Source organism: Taudactylus pleione, unplaced genomic scaffold, assembly GCF_031769625.1.
Source record: "Taudactylus pleione unplaced genomic scaffold, aTauple2 ptg000179l, whole genome shotgun sequence".
Lineage (NCBI taxonomy): Eukaryota > Metazoa > Chordata > Amphibia > Anura > Myobatrachidae > Taudactylus > Taudactylus pleione.
In genome coordinates, this window is record NW_028284581.1 from 17,155,690 (window position 1) to 17,178,694 (window position 23,005).

At 38.6% G+C, this 23,005-nt stretch overlaps 1 long non-coding RNA gene across 3 annotated transcripts in view; it reads left to right on the forward strand.

Annotated features, from left to right (window-relative positions):
* LOC148519939 (uncharacterized) overlaps positions 1-15,604 on the forward strand; it is a 50,242-nt gene extending 34,638 nt beyond the window's left edge. For 2 of the 3 annotated variants that reach the window (XR_015878887.1, XR_015878888.1), the window contains exons 2-3: positions 5,877-6,024; positions 14,658-15,604. This is a non-coding gene — a long non-coding RNA (uncharacterized LOC148519939). The remainder of the gene's footprint in view (positions 1-5,876; positions 6,025-14,657) is intronic. The other variant, XR_015878889.1, reaches the window with a different exon arrangement.
* Positions 15,605-23,005: the final 7,401 nt, after the last annotated feature.

Consider the following 23,005-nt stretch of genomic DNA (forward strand, 5'->3'; position numbering starts at 1 on the left):
CCTGGGGCCAAATGTAGTCCCCATTGCTATACCACATATTTGGTGATAAAAAGTTTCTAAAAATTTAAATTAATTTTAATTAAAAAATAAAAGACATTAAGGGGTATATTTATCAAAATTCGTTTTTACTTTCGATTTGGTTTGGTTTGGAACAGTGATTTGCTGTTCGATTTGGCATGTTCATGTACAAATCGAACAGCAAATCCCACTTCAAAACGAACTGCAAATACCTGACTGAATAGAACTGCTTCATGCTTTTATTTTCAGCATTAGCAGTTCGTTTTGACACAGATACATGCATACATCAGTAAAATGCCTGCATGTATCTTACTGTAAAAAGCTTAGAAAGAGTTAAAGGTAAAAAAAAATTAGGTGGGGTCCCCCACTAAAACAGTACCAGCCCTGGACTTTTCATAGCCAGTCCTGGTTGTGAAAGTACAAGGAAAAATTTGAGTAAGGTTCCCCCTGTACTTGGCACAACCAGCACTGGGCTCTGATACTGTCCTGGTTCTGGAATTACAGGGTAAAAAATTGCGTACGGTTGCCCTGTAATCTCCAGAAACAGCACTGAACCCTTTCTACCGGGGGGGGCGGATGCCACAGCCAGGGGAGCCCTTTCCCCGGGCCTCCCAGCCACAGCATCAGCCCTGACTACTAGTCAGGCCAGGGATCCCTGGGGAGTTGGGGACCCTCCCAATAAAGAAGTCCCTCTCTCCAGGGCACCCCTGGCCTAGGCTGATAGCCCGGGGCTATCCCCACCAGCCCTCGGTGGGGATAGCCCCGGGTTGATAGTGTAGGTGTTGTGTAAAAAAAGGTGTTTAATCATTGTCTTTACAGTAGAACTGCAGGTCCCAGCAAGCCTCCCCCACATGGTGGTACTCGTAGTTCACCTGTAAAGAAATGTTTAACTAAACACAATACACACACACCGTGATAGTAAAGTTTTAATACAACACACTCGCACATACCTGCATTACCTAGACTGGTCCTCTTCTCCCTGTTGGCATCCATGGTCTTAGTAAAACAACATAATGAATAAACATGAACCACGAACTAGGTGACAACCTCGATGGTTGATACCTCCTGAATGAAGAGCTCAGACGTGGCTCTACCCTTTGTACAGCCGTATCTGAGCGTTCATTAGCTGAGAGAGGTCAGCCCCCGCCTCTCTCAGCCAATGAACGGCTTCCTCCATTGAAGTCAATGGTGGGAACTGCAGAATAAACTTTAATAACCCTGCTGCTCTCCAATTACTTCAATGGAGGGAGCCGTTCATTGGCTGAGAGAGGTGGGGGCTGTGCAGATTTTACAGACTGCTGCACGCAGATGGGATATCCCTGGTCCTTGACACGTTTCTCCGCTATTAAGGGTAGCGATTTCTTCACAAGGCAAAATGAGTATAGTCCTTTTTGATATTTAAGGGACCTTTGTCCAATCCAAATGTCTCATTAATTGCAAGCACCTGTATCAGGTAATGAGTGCAAATGGCCAGAATCTGTGTCTAGCACTACTTGGTATGCTTCTCATAATACTTTAAAACAATACAATAGTTAAATACACATAATTATAAAAAAAAACTACAATGAATTAATACATATAGAAGAGACCTGATTAAATATAAGAAAAATAGATTGACAGCAGTTGAACAAGATTATCAGGAACAAAATGTTTACTCCTGGGCAACAGGGAGATATCCCACAAAAAGATTTGATAGATTTAGAACAAGACACCCTAGAGCAGTGGTTCTCAAACTCGGTCCTCAGGACCCCACACAGTTCATGTTTTGCAGGTCACCCAGTAGCTGCACAGGTGTACTCATTACTCACTGACACATTTTAAAAGATCCACAGGTGAAGCTAATTATTTCAATTGTGATTCTGTCAGGAGACCTGCAAAACATGCACAGTTTGGGGTCCTGAGGACCGAGTTTGAGAACCTGTGCCCTAGAGGAATGGATTCAGAAGTGACCTCTGATAATAGCTCATCCCAAAGTGAGAGTGAATTACTCCATACTAAATCTACTGGGAGACCCCCTTTAGAGGTGATGACCCGCTCCAGGGGCATGGAAGGACCAGAACCTATATGCACCGTGGTGGCCAGGGGGCGAGGAAAATGAAATTACAGGAAGTAGATTAGGTCATTATCCTCACATGAACTATCCACAATAGAAAATAGTGTTTTAAATAAAGGGTTATCCTTTGTACCCACTGCAAGCTTCAATGAGTTTGATTGGAAAGTGGATGTGTGGCGCCATCAGCGTAATCTCAAATTAAAATATTTTTTTCCAACCAACTTGTGAAATTAGATCACCCCTTTAAACCAAAATTAGTTTTGATCCACAGACACACAATTCCTCAATTAAGTGCTATTCGCGAATGCTTGAAACTGTAGTAAGAGAATCAATGAGATGTCACATCCAGCATAAAATCATGTCTCACGAAGAGTTCCTTTCTTTGAAAGGGTTAAGTGAAAACAACCTACTGATTATAAGACCTGCCGATAAGGGAGGCGCAATTGTACTGCAGGACATTGATAAATACAAAGCAGAAATCTATAGGCAATTAGATGATCAGAATGTTTATATGAAATTGGAAAATGACCCCACCAACCACTTCAAGAGTGAAATAGACAGTATCTTATCAGCAGCAGTTGTAAATTAAATTATTGATACAACTTACATGGAGGCATTTACCATGGTGTATCCAATTATGCTTTTGGTCTACACGTTGCCGAAAGTACACAAAAGCCCGGAGAGCCCTCCCAGATGACCAATCATATCGACACGTGGTTCACTATTAAATATGATTGCCAAATATTTAGACCATTTCTTACAACCAGTAATCCAGTCTCAGGCAACATTTTTAAAGGACACCACTGATTTACTTCTTAAACTTTAGAACCTACTGGATTTCCCAGAAAATGTTTGCTTTGTTGCATTGACGTCGTCAGCCTGTATAAGAACATTCCTCATGCCAATGGGCTGAGAGCTGTGCAAGAATTATTGAATGATAACCCAAAATATCTGGATCCAGATGTGGCTTTTTCCTTACCCTATTAGAAAAAATATTGAAAAGAAATTTCTTCTATTTCAATGGCGAATACTTTGTACAAAAGCTGGCTTATTTCTACAAAATGCACCCTTTACCAAAAAACTATTATTCTTTACCTGCTACATTGACAACATTATGCTGATTTGGGCAGGGACCAGAGAATAATTTGACATACAAATGGAGTTTATCAACAAAATGGACAAAACCATTAAATTTATATATGAATCTAGCACTGTATCGATTCATTATATGATGTGCTAATTAACAAAAAAGAACAGCATCTGGAGACAAGTGTCTATTATAAACCTACGGACAAGAACACAGTTTTGCATTCGAACAGTCGGAATCCCCTATCTATGAAAAAAGGGTTACCATTCTCACAACTATTAAGGATCAGACGTATAACAAGTTGTGAGGAGGAATCATGAAAACAGATGGATGACATGACCTAGAAATTCATGCAAAGAGGTTATCCGCGTTCGGAATTGGAAGCAGCCAAATTGAAAGCTCTGTCTATTCCCAGAGAACAATGTTTAACCTCTAAGATTAAATCAAATCAGGCAATTTTGCCATTTGTAAGCCAATTTCTATAGCAAGGCCAGCCATAGTAAAGACATCTAAGCAATTATGGCCAATAATATCAACTGACCCAAACCTGACTGTTCAAAAACCTGCCATAAAAGGGGCAGAAACGTAAAAAACTGGCTCATAAAAAATATTACATCAAATGGTGTTTCCCGTCCATTACATTTTCTATCAAAGGCTGGTTCCTGCAGATGTGTGATGTGTAGATTCCTGGAAACAGGACCATATATCACACATCCGCATTCTGGCGTAAAAGTTCCCATTAAACATGTATTAAGTGTGGTAGTAAGTATGTAATTTACATCATCAAATGCCCGTGCGGGCTGACATATATTGGAAAAACTGCATGTAGTTTTAAAGAACGTGCTGTACAGTATAGATCTGCAATACGATTGGCATGTGAAGGAAAGGAAATTGATCAGCCCATGGCCAGGCACTTTAAGAATGCTCAACATTCACTTGCCACATTGAAATATAAACTAATTGATCACAAACTAGTAGAGGAGGCGATCAAAACAAGATGCTTCTTCATAGAGAAGCTTTTTGGATTTTTAAATTCAACACTGTTGCTCCTAGGGGCTTAAAGAAGAATAAGGGCCTGTCTTGTTTAATTTAAGTCGACTATGCAGGACATGTTCCTAAAGCTGTATACACACATAACGGTTTTGTAAATGAACAATTTTAGTAATCGATTTTTCCCTTGAAAAAAATCGTTTACTAAAATCGTTCATTTACTAAATGTAATGAACAATTTTTTTGAACTACAAATGATTTTTGCATATTCCCTTACTGAAAATCGTTGAGTTGACAAGTCTGATTGAACTACAAACGTGAACGCGCATGAACGATAATCGTTCATCGTTTGACTCAGAAAGTGAATGATTTTTTCAAACGATTATTGTTAAACTATATAGTTTAACGATAATCGTTCAAAAAATCGTGTGTGTATGCAGCTTTAATATTGATCTGTAAAGAATTAGGTTATTCTTATTTGATAAATAGAGGGACCTTCCTCTGTTTAGGTGAGAATAGCCTGATCAGACTATGTTGATGATAATGACAGGGACCATAATGGTATAACTGGTCCAAAGGAGATCGTTTCTATATGAACTTCTGCCAAGTAGTTATTGTAGCATGCTCATAGGGACTTCATCTAGCCTTATTAGGTTTTTAGGTTATACGTTAATATGCCTTTGTGATTTTATATATATATATATATATATATATATATATATATATATATATATATAGTATTTTTTGAGTATATGGACTTGCCTTGTCTTTATAGGTATCGCTGGATGGAGATGTAAATGTTAATACTGGCTTGTCCTGTTTTATTTAGTCAAATATATTATACGACAAGATGGGAACCATACTTTTGTATAAGGCAGTCATATCCAATGTTAATTGAGGCGTGAGCTACTTTAGAAAAATTAAATCTCCTGAAGAGCTACTAAAATTGTGGGAAAATAAATCTGACTAATAACCGAACAATTGAAGGTCATTTAATAAAAAAGTTTTAGAAAATAAAAATGCATTCAATAATTACAGTAATATTCTTGTAGTTTGTAAATGCAATTTAAGTACAGGCACATTTTACTGTTAATTACCGGCTCCAAGGAGTTATATGCAGTAGAGGAGCAAAAGATATAGGCAGGGCAGCTGTGTGATTTTCCAACAGAGCTGGGCAGGAGTCACTCGCTCTGCTGCAGCATAGACACCGTGGGTGTAGCCACAGGAAGCATGTCAGGTGATTGCTGTAGAGGCTGCGGAAATCACCTGACGTGCTTCCCTGTGGCTCCACCCACGGCGTCTATGCCATGGGGGAGCACACGTCAGAGGTCACTTCCTCCTAGTAGACTCGGCAGTTCTGCAGCTAGGTGAGCAACCAAAATTAAGACCGCGAGCTACCGGTAGCTTGCGAGCTACAGGTTGGAGAACACTGGTTTAAGGTATAGTTAACCTGGTGTTGATAATGCCCATTAGCAACATTTATTGGTATGAAGTAGATTGCCTATCCAACATGGAAGAATGATAGAGATTTATTTAGCCAAGTTAAGATGTGTTAGGCTATAAGTGAATATGCGGGTATGTTGATGCATAGTATAAGATACACATATTTTGCCTGTCTATATAATAATATGTGGATGTACTATGTTATGCATATAACCTAATTAATGTGAGTTTTTCCCGAACATGGGCTCCATTTTCATCTTAATTGTTTGTTTTGTTTATTGTTAGATCTCTATGGTGATGGTTGTCACTAATTTTGTAGTTACAAGGGGAACCACCTGACTCCCATTGTGCATTCAGCGTGATGACACACATACACGGAAGTTGGCTGGGACCCCGGGACGGTCTGTGCACTGGGTGATGTGCTACTTAAGAGGTAAGATCATAATGTTTGTTTTTCCCTGACGAACATTTGAAACGTTGGCATTCATATGTGACCACAATTGGTGAATGATGTTTGAAAAGCCGAGGAGTGCCGCCTGTATTTGCTGAGATATATATACTGTGATGGGATCAATGGTAAAGTGGTCTGTGACAGGGACATTTATCCCAGATTCCTGTCTTATGTGTTTTAAATCCCCAGGAGAAAGTCTGCAGTGTAGCAGGCTTGAGTCTCGGCTTTTTGAAAAGCCGGTTTGGGACCTGGGGGTTGTGGGTGAGAGGAGAGGGAGGTCTCCACCCACGGCCACTCCAGGTTTTGGTTCTCGCAGCCTGGTAACAGGCTTGTTAGGGTTTCCACCTGAGAGTGGCCAATATAAGCCTAGTGTGTTTAGGGCTGAGTGTCTCACCTGGGAGAGCAGACAGGGAGTTTGTTCAGAGACACTGGGAAAACCTATCCTGTGAGTGTTGTGCTGTGTCTTTGTTGCTGGTGAGGGCATTAGGCCTTGCCAGGTTCTGGTAGTGAGGGAACCACCTGTGAAGTTAGTGCCCCGACAGGGCTAGGATTTATGTTTATGTTTTCTTTTTGTTATTTCTGACATTGTACAATAAAGACTGGCGCCGTCCAGCTTGTACTCGAATCCAGTCTGGCGTACTGTTTCCCGGCTGCCGTGTGTGTAAGGAAGGAGTCCCCTACCCAGGAGAGGGACCTCCTAATCTGACTGTGTCACAATACACACACACACACACATTAATGTGCAAAGTTTTATGCAGGTGTGGAAAAAATCAAAATAGGAATGCTTTCAAAGATAGAGGTGGTAATAGTTAATTTCTATCAATTAACAATGCAAACTGAATGAACAGAAGAGAGATCTAAATCAAATCAATATTTGGTGTGACCACCCTTTGCCTTCAAAACAGCATCAATTCTTCTAGTGCACGTGCACACAGTTTTTGAAGGAACTAGGCAGGGAAGTTGTTCCAAACATCTTGGAGAACTAACCACAGATCTTCTCAAATCCTTCTGTCTCTTCATGTAATCCCAGACACACTCGATAATGTTGAGATCAGGGTTCTGTGGGGGCCATATCATCACTTCCAGGACTCCTTGTTCTTTTTTACGCTGAAGATAGTTCTTAATGACATTGGCTGTATGTTTAGGGTCATTGTCCTGCTGCAGAATAACTTTGGAGCCATTAAGACACCTCCCTGATTGTACTGCATGATGGATAAGTAACAGCCTGTATTCCTCAGCATTGAGGAAACCATTAATCCTGACCAAATCCCCTACTCAATTTGCTGAAATGCAGCCCCAAACTTGCAAGGAAACTCAACCTCCACCATGCATTACTGTTGCCTGCAGACACTCATTGTACTGCTCTCCTGCCCTTCGGTGAACAAACTACCTTCTGTTAGAGCTATATATTTAACATTTTGACTCATTACTCCAGAGCACCTGCTGCCATTTTACTGCACCCCAGTTCCTATGTTTTCGTGCATAGTTGAGTCGCCTGGCCTTGTTTCTGCATCAAAGGTATGGTTATTTTTTGGGTGCATTTCTTCCACGAAGACCACTTCTGGCCAGACTTCTCTGAACAGCAGATGGGTGTACCTGGGTCCCACTGGTTTCTGCCAGTTCTGTGCTGATGGCACTGCTGGACATCCTCCAATTGCGAAGGGAAGTAAACATGATGTGTCCTTCATTTGATGCACTAAGTTACATTGGCTGACTACTGCGTCTATGGTCCTCAACGTTGGCTGTTTCTTTGTGCTTCTTCAGAAGAGCTTCAACAGCACATCCTGAAACCCCAGTCTGCTTTGAAATCTTTGTAAGGGAGAGACCTTACTGATGCAGTCTAACTACTTTGTGTATTGTTGCTGTGCTCAGTCTTGTCATGGTGTAAAACCTGTGACATGAAACGGTCTTCTACAACCTCACCTTTGTAGCAAAGTTTGGCTGTTGCTCCCAGTTTTAAGCCTCCTACCCAGCTGTATCTGTTTCAGTTAATGACTGTGTTTCAACCTATATATGAAATTGATGATCATTATCACCTGTTTGGTATAATTGGTTAATCATGCATCTGACAATATTCCTACAAAATCCCTGACTGCAATTGTACCTAGAAGAATTGATGCTATTTTGAAGGAAAAGGGTGGTAACACCAAATTTTGATTTAGATATTTCTTCTGTTCATTCACTTTGCATTTTGTTAATTGATAAAAATAAACTAACACTTAAATTCTTTAAAGCATTCTTACTTTGCTGCATTTTTTCCACACCTGCCTAAATCTTTTGTACTGTAATGTATATTTATTTTAATAATGTTGCTGTTCTTACAGCATTGTAGCTTTTTAGGGGGGGTAACCTTTTGCTTTTAATTGGGTGGGGTACACACAAATAAAATCTCTCTGCAGCATAAGTCCACAGTTTTTTCAACTAGCAGCACTGCACTAATACTGGTTTCCCACAAACTACCCCCACGTGCACCGCAAGCAAAACTGCTACTGTACCCCTTGATTGTGATCCATGCAGCGCCTCTTCTCTGTTCATGGGTGGCCTGCAGATCGTAATGGTGCCCTGGATGCTGAAGAATGCTTATGCCTCTTTTCTGGTCATGGGTGGCCTGCAGATCGCTATGCACTGGATGCTGTAGGATGCTGACACCTCTGGTCACAGATGGCCTGCAGATCATGATACACTGGATGCTGGAGAATGCTGGTGCCTCTTTGGTCACGGGTAGCCTGCAGAACACAAAGCACTGGATGCTGAGTCCTCCTCTTCTTAAACTACACATATGAGTGTTACCAGAGTAGAATACTATTGGCCGTCGCGCATCGCACTAGTGTGAGTAATTCCTATTAGGCAGTCAATAGTGTGTTTTCAACAACCCACTCATTCTCCAAAAATGAGTCCATGGCCACCATGTAAGGGTAAAATAGGCGCTATAGCGCATAAATGCAATTCCTGCATATTATTACTTCTGTTTCCCTTTTTCAACATGTCAGACAAAGAAGTAGTATCAGAGCTTCTTTCATTTTTTACATGTTCCGTGTCATTCAAAATTATCAACTGGGCAGTCTGATGCTCTGTGCCAGTTCTGTGATACAGAGCTCACGCGCTGCTTTCAGCTGGTAGCACAGACCTACTGGAGGATAAACAAGTACTTTAGTATTCTGATATTGACAGATCAGCCTATGTTGAGGAAGAGTCCATTAAAAGGCAGGGAATAGATGATTTAAGAGATGTGAACAAAGCCTGACAAAAAAAATAAAATAATAAAATCTCACTTTGGGCCATATTCAATTTAGAGGTGAAAATTTCGGCTAAAAAAATTTCACCAAATTCAAAACAATTCCAGGACAATTTTGCCTAAGCAGAAACTCGATGCATTGAATTCTCCCAAAAAGATTCTCCAATCAATAGCAGGTGAAAAGAACTGCAAAATCTTTATTTTGGGGTGCAAACGTGGGGAAATGACTCGAACCCTTGGGAGAGCCCCCCAAAAGACAAATCTGAAAAAAAAACACCTAAGAACACCCCAAAAAAGATGTAATTTTTGGGGTAAAAATGTAAAAAGCGGGGGGACAAGCATAAAAACTAGCGAACTAGGCTTCTTGGGGGGCTGAAAGGATGGGTCAGGTGTTTTTGGGATTGCAGGTGCATGCAGCAGGTGGATTTTTCACATTTTTTAAAAGTTCACTTTAGAGATATAAAAATGTGCTAGCACCCATTTTCAAGTACCCCAAACTTGACTGGACTACTTATTTTCACTAAAAATACTGCTTAATGCTATTCTTCACCACTTTACAAAGACGTTAATAGCAAGCAATTTACACAACTTAAGTACGCAAAATAGTTATATTAGGGCTAGTAGTACACATCTATATTGATTTCCTATGTTAGTGCATATTTTTCTGGGGTACATACTGCTTTCCCCAATTCTTTCAGTACTTTTCACCTGTTCCGCATTCACCTAATTCCGTTTTCGCCTGTTTCGCAATTTAATTAGGCGAAAAGCAGGGACGCTCATGGAATGATTTCGCCTCTGAAAAGGCGAATGAGGCGAAAAGTCGGACAGGCGAAAATGTTCCGACTTTTCGTATCTAATTGAATACCTCTCTTTATCCCACTATCCAATTCCTATGGATGACTGTGAAAAGTGGGAATCCACTCCTAAAGCGGATGCTCCAAATTTGAGGCAAGCGAAATGAACTATATGCAGCCTCCAGATAGGAAATGTGAATCTATTCTTAAATCTATATATTTGGCTGTTAGGACACGTTTGAGTCTTTATGTTTGCTACTGCCTGGGTTGATAAGGCAATTTTGATCTCGTCAGAACAACTAGGTAAAGTGAATCAGTCTAGAAGATCTACAGTATGCCAGAATTGTCTTTACTAGCACATATTCAGGATGTCTCTGAATATATTGTGGACGCAATGTTAGATGTGACCTTATTTTCTCCTTTTGCTTTTGAAGCCAGTTGTGTCTGCTACCTTAACATGTGAGAAGCAGACCTGGTGTCCAAAAGATTGATAGAGGTATTATTTTTTTAGGTGATGTCCTATTTGGTCCCAAATTGGAATGAATAATCATCCAGGATACAGAAGATATAAGTTCTAATTGGTGGTTAAAATATATTACACCTAACGCTCTGATGTTGGGTTGTTTGTACATTGAGTGTAGTATCTAATGTAGGTTCTATAAGTGATTGGGATTTGTCAATGGCAACTGTTTTTAAATATGAACAGATGTAAATATGCACAATGTAGAAGTGGATATTGTGATAGAATATACCTATGAATGAACACAATGTGACAATGGGGGTTATAGTCCCTATTTATTGTAAATTGGGATGTAGTAATTTAGGTTGACAGTAACAACATCAACATTCATAATGTCGACATTTATGATTTTGACATTGTTAAATGTTGACAAACAACATGTCGACATACTCAGAATATCGACATGTGAAATGTTGACTTTGTTGTCCATATTGCAGAGGAGTAGGTGTTACTCCTCAGAGTAATTGTGAGGCAGCTGAGGATCACTGTTTACTGTGCAGTATTGGGGTACAATTTATTTTTATTGATTTCACAATTAGTGTAACACCAGATAGTACCCCACTTGCAGCAGAGATGTTTGCTATCAGAGACTCAAGAAGAGATATGATTCAAGGATTTTTTGAAAAAAATGTGGAGAATGATTCTAATATAGAAGATGAAGATTTAAATACTATATTAAATAAATTAGAAAATTGCATGTTGAAAGAAAATCGGGTGTGGTGGGAGGTAATATCTTTAGAACACTACTACACCAATCATCTAGTACCCAAGCGCCTAAAAATTATAAAGAAAAAACATCCTTTGATAATTCTAAGGAAACCTTTAAGAAAGGATGGAACCAGATCCTTGAAAAATGTTCATTAGCCCTGATTAAATTAATAATAAAAGAAAGAAAAGGAAACCTGGCAGAGCTAAATAAAGAAATAGGCTCTTTACAAGTACTTATTAAACCTTTTACAGATTTAGAAGATGTAAAAGAAAAAGAGAGGGATATTATAAATACATTGGAGAAAAACACCAAGGACTTAGAGACAAAAACAAAATACCAAAGGGATGTGAATGAAATTAAAAATAAAATGTATTCAGAAAAACAAATTAATCCATATACCCCCAAAAATGGGAAAAATAAGGATAGAACTTACTACCAGGAAAGATCTGTAGTACAGGCCTCTTATATAAAATCTAAAAGATTCCCGCATCCCAAATTTAGAAGAAACTTACAAAATGATTGGAGAGAGAGGAAATTCGAGGAAGAAGGTAGGACATTCAATTATCCAAGATATAAAGAAAGTGGTGTAAAGTTTAATACTTGTAAATATAACAGAGATGTAAGTCTGAAGACCTCAAAGTATGGATCCGAATATCAGAAGGAGGATACATTTAGATTTCCAACCAGAAATAGGTACCAGGCATTGGAAAAGAAAGGTGGTGAGAGGACAGACTATGGACCTTCCTCTCCTGTTTTTTAGAACAGGGACGGTGGTTCCAGAGGTGGGACTAACCAACCTAACTAATAAAAATAAAAACCGGATGACAAGTGGAAAAAGAGGAGGAAGGAAATATATAAAAGACAGGGTCAGGGTGATGAGAAGATCAAATGAAATCTTAGGACCAAAATCTCTCAGGAAAATACATGTAACATTTTTAACCTGAGCAATTATGAACTAACAGAAGAAGAAGATCAAATCCTAAGCAAAGGTTTAAAATTTGCCCCTAACACAAATCCTAATCCATTTGGAATTTTAGTGGATCTTAAAAAGTTCATTAGAAAATTAAGTATTAAAAAAAATTATTTCAAAAGAGTCCAATACGGAGTCTGCAGATGAGGTGGAAACGATAAATAAATTCAAACCCTGCTCAAAATTTTACCCTCAACATGTGAAGGGAGGAAGCGTTGATTGTTTTAACTCCATGGTAACTAAGGAGATTAGAAAAATAAGAAATCCTAAGAAAATAAATGTTTCCAAAAGGGAATATCAGGCAATTAAATCTCTTCAAGAAAATGAAGAATTATAATTAAGTCAGCTGATAAAGGGGAGGAATTGTGATCATGAGTAAAACCAACTACATCAAAGAAATTGAAAGACAATTGAGTGATCATGATACCTATAAAAAAGTCAGAGGTGATCCCATAAATAAGATTAAAAAAGATCTGCTGGATTTAACCAATAGAGCAGGAGAAAGGTGTTCTAACAAAGCAAGAAAAAGATTTTATTAATATAAATGATCCGACCACCCCCACCATATATATGTTACCAATAATAATCAAACATGCTACAGAACCACCAGGGAGGCCCATAATATCGGGCACTAACAGTATTACATCTAATCTTTCAGCCCTTTTGGATTTTTATCTTCAACCCTTGGTATCAAAAACAGACTCCTATCTAAAGGATACAGAGGATGTATTACGTAATTTAGAGCAAGTGAAATGGGAAGAAAAATGCACTTTAGAAAGTGCAAGTGTAAGTACCCTGTACACGAACACGATCATTGAATGGGAGAAGGGGGAAAAAGCCATCAAACATTTTTTAGAGAAAAGTGAGTACTCAAAAGATTTAAGAGTTCATCATAGAGGCTATCCACTTCATTTTAAGTAACAACTATTTTTATTTTAATAGAATGTTTTTTATTCAGCAAAAAGGGACCACCATGGGCACCAGGTTTGCCCCCAGTTACGCTAATTTATTCATGATGTATTGGGAGGAAAATACCATAGAAACATTTAGAACGGAGGGGGCAAGCCTGGTATGCTGGTGGTGGTTCATAGATGATATCTTTTTTTATTTGGAATGGGGAACAAGATTCCTTTTACAATTTTGTGAATTTTTAAATCAAAATAGTTTTAACATTAAGTTGGTTTTTAATCAAAGCCCAAAGGAATTAACCTTTTTAGATTTATGTATATATATTGAAGATGAGCATATACATACAAAATCTATTAGAAAGCCGACTGACTCAAATTCTTACATCCAACTTGCAAGTGAACATCATTATAGATGGTTGGAAATTATACCTTTGGGTTAATACAAATGGCTGAAACGCAACTGTACGGACAATGTAATTTTAGAGGAACAAATTGAGGATATGTCAAATAGATTAAAAGAAAAAGAATATAGTATTGAGGAGTTAGAAAAGGCAAAACAAGATAGAAAGAAAAGAATTACTAGTAGAAAAAAGAAAAAGGTACATGAAAATGATTTATCTTATGAATGGGTATTCTTGACTCAATACGGAGCTCATTGTAGAAAAATAGAAAATATTATTCAAAATCATTGGAAAATTTTGAGAGATTACCCAGTTATAGGGAATAAATTGCCATTGAAACCGACATTCATCTATAAGAAAGCTCAATCATTAAAAAATAAATTAGTCAGTAGTTGTCTAACAGAAAGAAATAAAAATAAATCTAGGAATAAAGGATTCCATAGATGTGGAATATGTCTAATGTACAGAACCACAACAAAAAAAGATATAGAAAGGAAAATAACAGAAGTCACCGTGCAAGGAAAAAAAATATAAAATCCACGACTTTATAACCTGTCATTCCCAGAATATATGTATTGGAATGTGGTTGTGGCTTGTTATATGTAGGAAAAATGACAAGGGCTTTAAAAGTGCGAGCAGCAGAACATATATACAATATTAGAAAGGGCTTAAAAACCCACCCTCTGTTGGGAACATCTTTTAGATAAACACAATAAGTGTGAAAATCAAATTGAAAGGTTCATAGGAATACAACAAGTAAGATCCAATTGGAGAAATAAAAGTGTGGAAAAAACTTAGCACAGAGTGAAATGCGATGGATTTTTAATTTAGATACTTTAAAACCAAAGTACACAATGTGGACTTCGAATTAAAATGGTTTTTAGACTAAAACTGCGTATTGTTTTGTAATATTTCATTGAGTTTTATTGCTATTCTTGTTTCTTAATTGTGCCTTTTTAAATCTTGTTTCTAATTCTTTTATATATATATATATATATATATATCTTTTATTCTCTTATCCTTTTTTGTCCTATGGATCCATGTAAAACCTTGTTGGATGATCACTTCCCTACATTAGGGTAAGAATGCTGCTGGAATACGAAGTACAGCAATAGATGAGAAGGGAAGGAGCAAATCCGCCAGGAAAAGATACAGATCATTTCCAGTAAAGAACCATTTTCTTAAAACAAACAAAAGAAATAGGAAGCCAGATTGAGAAGCAAGAGTCACTTCCGGTTTTAGCGATATGGAATGCAAACCAAAAGTAAGTAATGGAACGCAAACATCACTTCCGGTTTTAGCATCAATGACCGCAAACCAGAAATAAGTAGTGAAACGCAAACATCACTTCCGGTTTTAGTGTTATGGATGCGGTGAAACACGTTAAGGATTTACAGAAATAGTGTCTATCACTCTGATACCTCACTATATTGCATCACACTATCTGGATTAACCCTGCCACTTTTTTACTTTATCTGCTCCATTTCGGTTCCCATCACCATTGGGTCTGCAACATACTCCATGGCACCTCCCAGTCACGGCTCTCACTTCATTGAATCCAGTCTGATGCTGCATCACGAGTTTGGTAGAGGGAAACACTACAGCCGGGAGGCAGACAGCCATAGCTGTGACCTGGCTAGCAGGAGCTGCAATCCCACTGCGCTGCCAGAACGGACCTGCTGATAGCTGCATACCTGAGACACGGTTGGTAACACACCACTCATTTATTATTCACTATATTACTTGCCATCCATTGGAGCTCCATCTTATGGGAATCAATCTACATCGTTATATAGTGGTTGCAGTTCAATACTGACTTGTGATTGACGTTTTACCCTGGATACTATTTATCACCAGCATTCTCTGGACTGAGACATTTTTTCATTGAGTAGATACTGTTACCACTTTGTATCTTTACCCACCTGCATTACTTGTGGACGTTCAGTGCATATTACTCATGATTTAGATTATTAGTTTTTACAGATTGTTTACTAATTGTTTTGTGCTATTGTTACCTTCTTTATATCTTCAGCATATTTATCTACATTAAATAAAAATTTTTACATTTTTATGATTATCAGTATTATCTTGTGTAAACAGCGCCTTTCCACCTATTTATTTTCCAATTTACATGGCAACCTGGTACATGCGCAGCAGAATTCGTTGATGTTTTGACAAGTTTCCAAGACAGTCATAAGGGTTGAGATTATCTCCTGTGTCCCACAACACATAAAAAATATTACGACTTGTAGTGCTGACTGAAGCCTACCAGGCATATAAAACCACTCCTACTCCAGTCTGCAGGGAATGTTACCTTCTTAAGAAGCAGGAATTCAATATGTTTTTATCAGAAATTAGTGATCATTCCACCTACCAGCTGTCACGACCAGGGTTTCCTGGCATAGGGCATGACTTGTATTACCTGTGAGGGCACTGTGGCGTGGTCCTTCTGACAGAGGGGCTGGTGTCTGGCGACAGGTGTTGGCTGTTCGAGGTGTTCCGCAGGCAGTGTGTCATTCTGGCTGGGGTAAACCTGGTGGTGTTTCCATTCTGGTATGGGCGCCTCCATCTTGCTTCTAGTCATGTGACTTAGTTGCTCCAATCCTGGCATGTCAAATGCTCTCTCCAACCATTCATGATCCTGCACTGAGTACTTAAGGGAGTTCAGAGCTCCCCATAGTTGCCAGTGCAACGATGCTGTGAGAGAGTTCCTGTGCTCCTGAGACCTGTCTGTTCCCTGCTCGCTTGTGCTCTTGCTGGATCACAGGTTCCAAGCAGCCTGCATTGCTCTGCCTGCTCCCAGTCTCCCGCTGGAACCACCCTGCAACTTCTATTAACCCTCTCCCTGCCTAAAGACCTAAGTGTGCAGTTAACCCTGTCCCTACACTACCTCCAGGTACCTAGCTCTCTGCAGCTATCCAGTTTGTACACTGAGCCATCTCAGTAATACCCATCAGTTAACCAACTGCTCCTACTATTCAACTACTCCATAACCTCTCTGGATTTCATCTCACCAGTATCAATTTATAACCTGATATCCTGTCTGCAGTCTCGCAGTAACCATTTGGATTACAAATACTTTTTATTATTTCTGTCACTACCTGGACATTACCCACTCTTGCTTCATTTCAGTTTTAAGTCATCACCTCCCCATCTATATTCAGGACTTTATATTAACAGTGTACATGTCTTCAAGTTCACCCATTAAAAAAACCCACTATTCAGTTTTTCTGTTCAGGTGTCTGCTCCTGTTACTACCCCAGGTCCACAACAAACTCCAATCTTAACACCAGCGTTATTATAGGTTTCATACACATGGCAACAAGACTGGGCGTTGCTTACCAATGGGTACCCAGTCCTCCATGATAATTCAGTCTCTTAGATGTTAAGATGTTACTAGAGTGCATTTGGGTAAGCAAATTACTGATATGGTTAGGGAATTTTATGACCGTTTGTATTCGGCTGATGCTATAGACCATGATAAGAAACGTGAATATTGTTCGGAATTGTCTCTTCCCCATATATCCCTTGAATAGTTGAAGACTTTAATTGCTAATATCACAATGGAAGAATTGTCTACTATGGTTAAGATGCTTTAATCTTTTAAGGCCCCAAGCCCAGATGGCTTCTCTGGAGAATATTATAAGATCCTGTTCCCTAGAATTAAAGACACATTGAATTAAAGACACATTGTTAACCATGTTTAATGTTATTATAGACACAAAGACCCTGCCACAATATTTTAACTTGTTTTTCAAAGCCTTATAGAAATCTGAAACTTCCAGGTTCTTTATTATACCTCGATTATAAAATCCTGACACAAATTATGGCTGGCTGTCTTATACATGTACTCCCATCGGTGATACACCCCAACCTGACAGGCTTTGTGTGGGGTGTTCATTCGGTGGTCAACCTTCATAAAGTGTTTACTATATAGCAATGGCTGGAGACTTCCTGGAGCCCAATGGTGCAGCTCTATTGTCTGCTGAAAAAGTATTTGGCCTAGTCACTTGGGACCACCTTTATGAAACACTGTGCCGCTTTGGGTTCCTGGATGACTTTAGACATATTCATCATACTTTTTATTTAAATCCTTTGATGCAAGTGGCTACTTATCTGCCCCATTTATGGTACAATGTGGTACTAGACAGTGGTGCCCTTTTTCCCCACTTTCATTCACACTAGATCTAGAACCGCTAGCAATCACAAAGTGGAATAAGGCCGCTCTCACGGGAGTGGTAATGAGGGAAATTAAACTGGCATTATTTGCCGATGATATGTTGTTATTTCTAGCCAACCCAGCCTGCTTGGTTCCAATGGTGGTGGAGGCTCTTATAAACTTTGTATCCTTCACGGGTTACAAAGTGAATTTTAGCAAATTGGAATATATGCCCCTGAACCCCCTTTCCAAGCTGAGACTCTTCCTTTTTCTCCTCTACCTTTTTTTTTTTTTTTTTTTATATATATATATATATATATATATAACCAAAGCAGGCTTCTTCTTAAAATACTTGGGTATCATTTTAACTCCGTCTCTAAATTATATCAGGGTAATTTTTCTACTATGATATCTAAGATTGAAAATGTATTAGCTCATTCGCACCTGCTCCCTTTATCCCCCGCCCCTTGGCAGATCAGCATTTATTAAAAGTAATATCTTCCCGAAATTATCTTATCTGATCCAGATGTTGCCCCATTATCTTTCTGAGAAGGACTTGTCTCTTTGCTCTAAATTGTTTACCAAGTTCCTTTGGCATGGTAAAAAATCCTGAATCCCTATTGGGAAACTTCAGTTGCCACGAAGTCGCAGTGGACTTAGGTATCCTTGATTTAACAGTCTTCTCGAAGGCTGTATTTTTTAGGTACATTATGGATTGGCTTCATGGCAAGAGCTTATATACTAACCACATTGGAATATGAATTGTTTGCACCATTTTACCCTAACGCCATCCTGCATCTTAAGCTTTTCTCTACTCCCCTCTAGTTTACATGATTATATCCTTCCTTTTCAAAGACACATATTACATGGCTATTGTCAAGGATTGGCCTGTTTGTGTTCCCAGACTGGAGTTAGGGGCTGGAGAGAGAGATGCAGCTGCATGCAGGAAACTAGGAGGCTTGATGTAGTTTCTGTGCATGTACTATAGGGAAATATTAGTTGGAGAAACTAAGAACAGTTGAGAATAGGAGCAGACTGGTCTCTGGTGTGAACTGCTGGGGAGATGGAGCTACAGTTGCTGTGGATAGGCTGGAAACTGTATGGCAAACAGAGGCTATAGATGTTGGCAGGTCACCAAGCTGATACATGTCGAATTTAAGCTTGTCTTGGCTTGCTCTGATGAAGCTTAGGCTGGTCACTGAGCAAAAACCATAGCTGAACTCCGAACTGGAATTGGTGAAGCTGGGATCTGGGCTGGCACCAAAGAGGACTTTACTGTACAATGGACTGGCACAAATAATTCTGGACTTCGGGTTGGTAGCAGCGAGGCCTTTACTGTATACTGGGCTGGAACCGGTGAAGCTGGACTCCAGGGCTAATACTGGTGATCATTACTGTACACCGGGCTGGTACCGGTTAGGCTGGACTTTGGGTTGGTACCGGAGATGTCTTTACTGGAATGGCAATATTAGTCAGGAGACTGATACATGTATCGGGTACAGAGACCCAGAGGTGTGGCATGTGGCCAGGGCGTCCGGAGCACGAGCGTACTACTGCACCCCCCACCCACAAAAGTGTGTGCTATATAATATAACCGCTATATATATATATATATATATATATATATATCTCCATACACATACATACATGGCAGGGTCACACATACATTCATACATACACATACCGGCAGGTTTACAAGTACATACACATATAGACAGGGTCACATACAGGCATGAAGGGATACACATACAGGCAGGGAGGGTGATAGACATAACTGGGGTACCTCTCTTACCTTAATGTGGCTTCTTCCTCATTGACATGCTGCTGTAGCCCTGCCCTATGCTGGGGTCAGATGAACATGTGCTCAGCTCCACCAATTCGGGCTCAGCACAAGCTTCTCTGACCATGAAGTCTCACTAGAGTAGCAGGAAGGCAGGACAGGATGCTGCTGCTCTGTATCATAGCACCTGGCAGGCTGGACACGGAACCGGCAGGCTGTCAGATACTTGACAGCTGCTGCCGGAGTCCGACTTCAGGGCGCCGTCTGGCAACTAAGGTACCTGGAGCTCGCGCTCCGGTGAAACCGCCCTCCTTACGCCCCTGCAGAGACCATATCTACAGGCAACTTCCTGTACTATTTTCTTAGCTGTTAAATTAGATGTAGCTGTGGCCACTGGTCAGGCCACTATCTGTCCTGAGAACAATTGTATACATACCTATACATATTGTACTTGTCTCACTATTGGAAGCTGAATGAAAATAATTTGAATCACCTGAAATTGTACCTCTGTATTATGAAGGTGTGACGATATGGTATGAATGGTTCTCCCATTGTTGTTTTGTAGACAATCATGCAGTTCTGACAGGATTTGATAACTAAAGTATAGAACCTTGGGGCATACCAGTAGTCCTTGGCTAAATTAGTCATTGCAGTTTTAGACACATGGCTGATGTTGTGAATGATCTTATCTAATGTGTTTATTAAGCCACAGACCTTCAGTATTAGATTGACATCTTCCCAACTCCCAGGTGTAGATTTCCTGTGGGCACTAGACTGCATAGATGCAATGGTGAATTTCACACATGAGACATGTTCCTAGGGGATCCACAGGCTGGAGGTGGCACTTGGGTGCTTGTTTTATTAATGTTAGTCCAAAAGTTACCAGTAACTACAAATATTTCCACTGTACCTTACTGTATGCTAACTTGTTTGGAGTGTAGACAGGTTTCATATGCACAGATTGGCCACATAAACCATCTGCTTAGTATATATGTGTATAATGAATAATAAATGAAATGTCATAGCTCATGGCTTGTTTTAATATTATATTATTTTAAACTGCCAATCGCCAAATGAGAACATAGCCAAGCCATGAAAATTATAAAATGAAATAGTAGGAGGAGGCAATTACTGGTGTGCCAAAGGTCACTCTGACCCCTAAATCCACCCCTTCATAGATGCTAATATTTGCTTATCTGGTAGATTGCTAAACTCAAACTAGGCTACTTCCCACATGTCAGAGAGGGTCCTTGAGTGGCAGTCAGTGGTTAAGACTTATATTACAATTAGTACAATGGACTCTTCTGTTCTGTGACTTCTTCACTAGATATCATAGGTGATGTGGCATCCATGTTAATCAAACAAGGTATTCTTTTGTCATTTGTATTCAATTTATCTACAGGTTGCTAACTAATAGCTGTCAGCACTGAACACACAGGGCCACTGCATCACATCATTACTAAATGGAATTCAAGTAAATCCAAGCAATGTATCTTCCTTTCATAACAATTAGTACTTACAGAAAAAAATACATGGAACTACATCAATTGAACCATATAAATGTTCATTTTAAAACATACTCTATAATACTTAACAAACGTAATATAAAATAAATCAATCCATCTCCATTTTTTACTGTCTTTCAGGATTATAAGATTTTTCAGTGTCTCTTTTTAGAGCAAATATTGAGTAATATAACATATTTATGCTGGGATCACTGTAAAACAAATAAGAGCTTTGGTCACTCTAAAGACCTAGATTTAAGTATTCAACCATGATATCAGTTGGACCCAAAATATTTTTTGCAGCTGACTGTTAAATTTGTATCCTACCTGTATATGAAACAGTGATGTGTTTTTTCACACTTCTCTAGACCTTTTTAATCTCAAATTACCAAGACAACTCAATTTTGCATCATACTATAACATATTTTCCCAGTGAATACCCTCCCTGAAACCTATGATCTTTACCTAAATAAATAATAACAAGGAGGATCTTTCACCTTCACTCTCACCGATTTACTATTCAACGGTTTGGAGAATATTTTCAACCCATCAATGAAACTCAACTGTTTATAAATGGCTAAGCCATCAGAAAAAAACTTCACAAAGGTGCTGCAGCTATGTATAAAATCAGAAAGTGCAAACTCCCACTACACGTTAATGAGGGTAATCATTATGTATTGATGGAGGAAAATAACAATAATACTCTTTTGGTGATAATACATTTTTTTTTAAGTATTTGGGTGCAGAAATAATGTTTAATTTGATTACGAAAGCAATATTATTTATGAATTCTATTGAAGGGACAATATTAATTGTTAAATGTATTTCTGACAGGGCAACAACTATTATTTTATGACTATAAATGGTACCCACTTCATAAAATGATAAAAAATTAAAATGAATAATTAAGGAGTAATATTAATTGTTATTAGCTAATATTGTTCTCTTACTCCACATTAATCAATATTTTTAAGACCAAACATATGAATAAAATGATTTTGCCCCAGCAAGATAATTGGGGCAATATGCTGTCACAACCTCCTCTTATTTGGTGGTGTTTCTATTGCTTTCAAAATTGCCAAGTGATAAATATGTTACCTTTTATTCTTTACTATTGAAAAATAATTACTATTTTAAGCTGGTTTTCACCAGTTTTGCTTAAACCTCCAAAAAACACTGGAAGTGGCCAATTTTGAATAACCGCCATTTTAGTAAATTGCCGCTTATGAATCAAATCTCTAGCATCATGCAGTTTTTAATAATTTTTTGGCAGTTGAAATCTCCAGAAGATAAACCTATTTCACAAGAGATTCTAATGAAACAAATTTATTGTTACAATATAAAAAATATTATCCTGTCAGTACTTTTCTTTGGAAACAATTCAAATCTTTTAGGGCGCCTATTTTTCATATACAGGTTGAGTCTCCCATATCCAAATATTCGGAAATATGGAATAATTTTGGCATGACTGAGATAAATGATACCTTTGCTTTTTGATGGTTCAATGTACATAAACTTTGTCTAAGGCACAAATTATTGAAAATATTGTATAAAATTACCTTTAGGCTGTGTGTATAAGATATATATGAAACATAGATGAATTTCATTTCTGTACACAAACTTTGCTTGAGCCACAAAATTATTGAAAATATTATTACAGAGGAAACAAAGAAAGATCTGATTGCTCCAATTATTTGCACATGTTCTACAAGGTTATCTCCATTTCCCACTATTACCTGTAATTCTAAAGTGAGGTATACACGAAAACAAATTCTTTCATCTAACATTTTCTAAAACAGTCTATAGAATATTTATTTTATTTCACTAATCGTTGTGACTCTGTATGTACAACTTAAATTTACCAAGACATGGTTAATAACTGACATGGCTGTACAGCTATACAATCATGTTTTTTCCATTTCTACTCTCGACTTTCCCTCTTAAGCAAAGAGAAAGCTGAGAGGAGGATGTGTGTCTCCCTA